Here is a 6496-nt window from a genome sequence, read left to right on the forward strand (position 1 = left end):
AACAATTGTTTGTGCTGATTTGTTGCTGGCATTGATATGCAGACAGCAACATTCTCATCTGAAATCCAGCTCCAATTTTTAAAATTCCCGTTAATAAATTTGCTGTGTTTTTAAAGAGCAACTCCAAAGAACCTTTCTAAATAATAAGAAATAGGAATATATCGTACAAGCATAGTCTTTAATTCTAAATATGGGTATTAGTTGTAATAGACAATGACTTTTTTTTGTCATTGTTTTGTCATCTACTGGGATGCCTGCATCTGAACACTTTGTATGCATTTATAACTAAACAGAGCTTTGAAATATTGGAATTGGTCAATGTTGAAGGGAGGTGGATGCTAAACTGCTGAAGGATATTGCAAGACTCCAAACTCATCTAACATTTCCTTCAGAAATAAAAAAATGTAAATGTGCTCTGACTGCTGTTCACATTCACTGTGGGGACCAGTTTTTTATCACACAGCACCTGCCTCTCCATTCAGAGCTGTCTGCGTGCAAGGATGAGTGCAAACAATAAAGGCTCCGACTGTGGCAGCGGCGGCTGCATCATTTCCTTGGAACTTGCCATTATGTTTCAGGTCAGAGATTGAGGTTTGGTGCAGGGAATGGAGCTTTTAATATCAGGTAAATGGATTTTTATAAGAAGTTGGAAAGCTTTGGATCTCAGAGAGAAAAATGTTGCCTTAAAAATAGTCACATTTTTCTGTGTACCATAATTATCAGTGCATGACGAATCATTTTTATTCTGTCCCATGTGGGCAAAAGGAGATACCCCCTACCCATCTCTGGGGGCTGGCCACATTAAGAAGTGAAACTATTACCATGTTTAATCAGTTTCTTGAGAATATGTAATTTACCTAGATTGATCCTGAAACATCACATTTAAGGGAGGATGAACACATGAGACAAAGTCATCATTTGTCCAAGAAGTCATTGTCGTTATATTCATTGTTTAAACAGGTAATGTTGAGTAATTGGTATCTTTTCTATAATTCTTATTGGAAAAAAAGCTTGCATTGTGCACATGACCAGACATCAGAAATAGGAATAACTAGCTTTGTTGAAAATAGAAAGAATGATAAAAATTTGAAGGAGTAGAACAATAACCTAAGTTTTGTCCAGCTCTAACATGGATTGGAGAGCCCAGTCAAGTCAGTTAATGCCTCTGAGCTTCCGCTTCCCCATCTATAACTTGGAAATGGTCAAATGCTTCCCTATAGGGTTGTTGTGAGCAGGAAATGGGAAAGTGTAAACAGCTTTACAAATGTTAAACCATTTTAAGAGTATCAGGAAGAAAGGGGGTAAGAAAAATGATAATAGTAACAATGATAACAATTATAAAACAATCATAATATTAAGTATAACAGTGATAATTATTATTATTGTTATTGAAAATAGTAAATTTTGCCAAGAAGTGATAAAATTGGTAGGTGGTGCAGCTCACACTGTGTTGTTCTTATGTTCTGGACTGGAGGAAAAGGAGGCACACAGGTGCTATACTTGTATATTAAAAAGTCAAGTCTATACTGGCTGAAGTGAACTCCAAACACATTAACACATATTCTTTGAGAGAAACTCCACAGACCTTGAATTAGAGTCACATCTTTCTGAGACCCTTTTTCTAAAGCAAAGGGTAGGCTGATAGAGGATTCTGTTCTTCAAAGAGCTTGCAGGGTTTCAGATGACCTTTGCCCACAAAACAGAGTTGTCACCTTCACTTACTAAGGTTTTGTTTCTTTCTTAATAGATCGATTGCCGACATGTTTGTGTAGTCTTAGATGAAGTCAGCAGTCAATGGCAAGCATTTTTTATCACATCTCTGCTCCAAAACTCAGTTTTCCATTGCTACAGAATCTAAAGATGTTTAAATAGTATTCTAAAAATGTTGCAGGAATATGGATTGAAAGCTACCATAGAGTTTTGCTTCCAAAGCCAACATCCCAGAAAAATAAATACACTTTTAACATCATACATACAATTTCCCACACTCACTCTTCAGGTGGTAAGTTTTGTGGTGAGAAGCTAAGGTCACTTATGAAGAGTCTATCTATACACACAACAGTTTCTCTACTTAGGGATAGGAAAAAGATGCAACTAGCATATGCATATTGCCATATATTTGGATGTCCCTCCTCCTTTGGTGGTTGTGTACTGTGTCTAACTAATAGCAACACAAGGCTACCACCAAACCCTTCATGGTGAATTCATAGAGGTGCCCCATTTCCAGTTCTACTCTAACAACTGGACATGATTGGCTTCCTGAAAGCTCTGATTTGTTTACCCACTAGTTTAAGATAGGTTCATAAATCAACACAATAAAGTCATTTGATGACATTTATTATCAGAGAAAAGCATGAGTTTCTAAGTCTTGCAAATCTATGTACACATGCTAAATTGTTCTTTTTGTAGCTACATGAGTATGACCTTAATTTTCTTAAGGCTTCACTTCTGCCTTCAGGAGAAATATAAGACATCCTGCCATGGTACTCATATGTGAAGAAACGTAGGTTCTGCCATGCTAATTCTTAATCATAAGCTAGTCTTCATGTAGAGTTGGGATAAATACACTCTGTGTGAGCCATGAAAATTCCAAGCTGAGAATTTAAAGTGACCTCTGAGGCATCTGGGAAGAGAAAATATAGAACTTCCCAAAGGAAAGCACCTTAAACCCAGGACACAAAGTTTACCAAACAAAGCACCAAGAAACATGAGCTCACAATAAGAAAAAAAAAAAAAAAAAATCACAAAACACCCAAGGAAACATGTTGCCTTTAGCAAGAGTCAGCAGAAACAATAAATAATAGAATTTGACCCATGAAAAATGTAAATAATAAATTTAAAAACAAATATTTATAGATTTCCTACTTTGTACCAAACTATATTTGGTCTGGAATCAGGCACATTTAAGCAAAACTGAATTATTGCCATTTGGTGATAGACAAATAAAACTTGAAGAAATAAAACATAATAATCATGGAAATTAGAAACTCAAGGACAGGATATGCCACAGGTTAAAAATAACCAAAGAGAGGACTCAAGCTTTTATCCAGAATACAGCACAAAGAAATAAAGGAGAATATGAACAAGAAATTACAGAACATTAAAAAAGGATACCGAAGGTCTAATATACTCATTTAGTTTTTCAGAAGGAAAATGTGAGGGAGAGAGAGTCAATATTCCAAGAGATAATGGCTGAGCTTTTCAGAAGTGAAAGGCTGCAACCCTCATACTCAAGAAGCCCAACAAATTATACCAGGGTTTTTATTTTTTTAAGAATTTATTTGGCAACAAGATTTAATGGCAACATTAAGTATCAAATGTATACTAAAAGATGGAATGAAATTTTAACTTCTATTAAGTCATCAAAAAGGGTGAGGCAAGTGAGGTGCTCAGGGCGCAAATTTAAGGTGGGAAAGTTTAAGGACTTGCAAGTGCAGGCCTGACCCAGCCATGAGCAAGCACCTCCTTTAGTTTTGTGCCTTGGGCGCCTCCTTGCCTCACCCCAGACAAATACCTGTTTTTGTGACCTAATATTTGGCATTATCTAATTGAAAAAAAAAAAAAGAGAGCTGAACTGAATTACTTTTATGAAATTTATGTATACTTTTTTAAAAATCTACTATGTTGTGATTTAATTTACATTCAGTTTACAACCCCCTTTGTAAATGCATAGTTCAATGAATTTTATTATGTAACTACTTTCACAGTCATGGTTCAGACATTTCCATCATCCCCAAAATTTCCCTTTGCTGTTTTCAATACCCACCCCAGGTCCTACACAACCACTGCTCTGCTTTCTGACATTATAGTTTAGATTTGTTTTCTTTACAAAATATACATGGAATCGTACACTATTTACATTTTGTTTTTTTAATTATAAGATGAGAAAAGTATCTATGGCAGCATTTCTTTTAAAATGTCACATTACATGAAAAATTAAGTGAAAATATAATAAAGCAGAACTTCCCAAACTTGGGGAAGGAAATAGACTTACAGGTCCAGGAAGCACAGAGAGTTCCAAAACAACTGGACCCAGGGAGAACCACTCCAAGACACATTATAATCAGAATGTCAAAAGTTAAAGATAAAGAGAGAATCTTAAAAGCAGCAAGAGAGAAGAAAAGAATCATGTACAAAGGGGTCCCAATTAGACTATCAGCTGACTTCTCAAGGGAGACCCCGCAGGCAAGAAGGGACTGGCAAGAAATATTCAAAGTAATGAAAATCCAAAACCTACAACCACAAATACTCTATCCAGCAAAACTGTCATTCAGAATAGAAGGGCAGAGAAAGTGTTTCCAGGACAAAACAAAACTGAAAGAGTTCATTAGATCCAAACCACTGTTATATGAGATGTTAAAGGGACTGGTTTAGAAAAAGGAGGATCAAAACTATGAAATCTAAAATGAAAACTGCATCACAAGAAACAACAACAGAAGCTAGGGAATTGAAACAAAGGCAAACTAAACAGGCAACGAGAGTGGAAAAAGAACTATAGGTATGGGGAGCATATTGGGGGGAGGTCAGCAGGGAGAGGGAAGGGAGAGAGGGAGGGAGATGATATAGGAATTAAGGAGCATGGTAGGAGGGAATGGAGTAGACAGAGGTTGAGAAGAACTATATGCACAACTAATGGACATGGTCTAAAACGGGGGGACAACTGGAGGGAGGGGGGCCACCGGGTGGAGGGGAGAAGAGAGAAGGGAAACTGGGACAAATGTAACATTATAATCAATAAAACACATTTAAAAAATAAATAAATAAATAAAATGTCACATTACAGATATGGATTATCTTTATTTGAAATAAGTGCAAAAGCTAAATTGGATATACTTGCCTCTGATTTCCCCCCTCTAGGCTCATTTTGAAAGTACTACAGAGATTTTGGTGTGAAATATAAAAATTGTTATTAAATTAATAAAACTGAGAATCTTGCACAGGACATCTTGAAGCAAATTAGAGACTTATCATTTGTACATTCTTAATTAACTTATACTAACTTCAGTATTCACTTCGGTTTTTATCTTCATCAGAGATACCATGGATATGAATTACACTTAAAAGGTGCTTAACAATAAAACAAAGTTTTAGCTCTACATGCAGTAATTAAAATCAACATAGTGGCTACAAGTAAAAATGTCTTTACTTGCAGATGACATGATATGTACATAGAGAACCCCAAAGATTCCATCAAGAAACTACTGAAGGGGGACTTGCGCCGCGACCGCGGAGACGTGAAGCCTTCCACGCTTCCTCCGATCCGCTTGGTGCTCACTCTCGCTGCCCTCCCGCTGCCCATGGATAAGACGGAGCTGATCCAGAAGGCAAAGCTGGCTGAGCAGGCCGAGCGCTACAACGACATGGCTACCTGCATGAAGGCCGTGACGGAGCAGGGCGCCGAGCTTTCCAATGAGGAGCACAACCTGCTCTCGGTGGCCTACAAGAACGTGGTCGGCGGCCGCCGGTCCTTCTGGAGGGTCATCTCCAGCATCGTGCAGAAAACCGACACCTCGGACAAGAAGTTGCAGCTGATTAAGGACTATCAGTAGAAACTGGAGTCCGAGTTGAGGTCCATCTGCACCACGGTCCTGGAATTGTTGGATAAGTATTTAATAGCCAACGCAACTAATCCAGAGAGTAAGGTCTTCTATCTGAAAATGAAGGGAGATTACTTTTGGTACCTTGCTGAGGTTACATGTGGTAATGATGGAAAACAAATGGTAGATAATTCCCAAGGAGCTTACCAAGAGGCTTTTGATAAGCAAGAAGGAGATATAGCCCACTCACCCCATTTGTCTGGGGCTGACTCTCAACTTTTCCGTGTTCTACTATGAGATCCTGAATAACCCAGAGCTTGCCTGCACACTGGCTAAGACGGCTTTTGATGAGGCCACCACGGAGCTCGACACACTGAACGAAGACTCACAGAGACAGCAAGCACCCTCATCATGCAGCTGCTTAGGGACAATCTCACATTATGGACATCAGACAATGCAAGAGAAGAATGTGATGCTGCCGAAGGGGCAGAAAACTAACTACATGCAGGGTGTCATCCTTCTTCCCTCAGAAACCTTTGTACACATCTCCATTCCTTATTCCATTTGGATTTCCTAGAGCAAAGAAACCCATTCATGTGTATGGAATCAACTGTTTATTATAGTCTTTTCACACGACAGTTTTGGGAAAACTCCATTCCTTGATTTGTGTCTGTCTTGGCCTTCCTGGTGTGCAGTTACTGCTGTAGAAAAGTATTAGTAGCTTCATTTCACATCAGCATAAGTAACTTCCAAACACTTATGTAGAAGACTAAAAATGTATCTGGTATTTAAGTAATCCGAACCAGTTCTGCAAGTGCCTATGTTTTGTATTACTGTGAAGATATGAAAATGTAGTTAATTACAATTTAAAGAGTGTTTTACATAATTTCTTAATTTCTACATTCCCTCCCTTGCTCTTCTTTGGGGGTTTCCCTTCAGTATGCCTTTTCCATGTTCCT

The 6496-nt window shown here is 38.0% G+C and overlaps 1 pseudogene; it reads left to right on the top strand.

The window, feature by feature from the left end:
• Positions 1–5297: 5297 nt before the first annotated feature.
• LOC150019387 (14-3-3 protein theta pseudogene) lies at positions 5298–6035 on the top strand (annotated as a pseudogene).
• The last annotated feature ends 461 nt before the right edge of the window (positions 6036–6496 follow it).

The sequence above is a fragment of the Furipterus horrens genome, unplaced genomic scaffold (genome assembly GCF_987537825.1).
Source record: "Furipterus horrens unplaced genomic scaffold, mFurHor1.1.pri manual_scaffold_2, whole genome shotgun sequence".
Taxonomy (NCBI): domain Eukaryota; kingdom Metazoa; phylum Chordata; class Mammalia; order Chiroptera; family Furipteridae; genus Furipterus; species Furipterus horrens.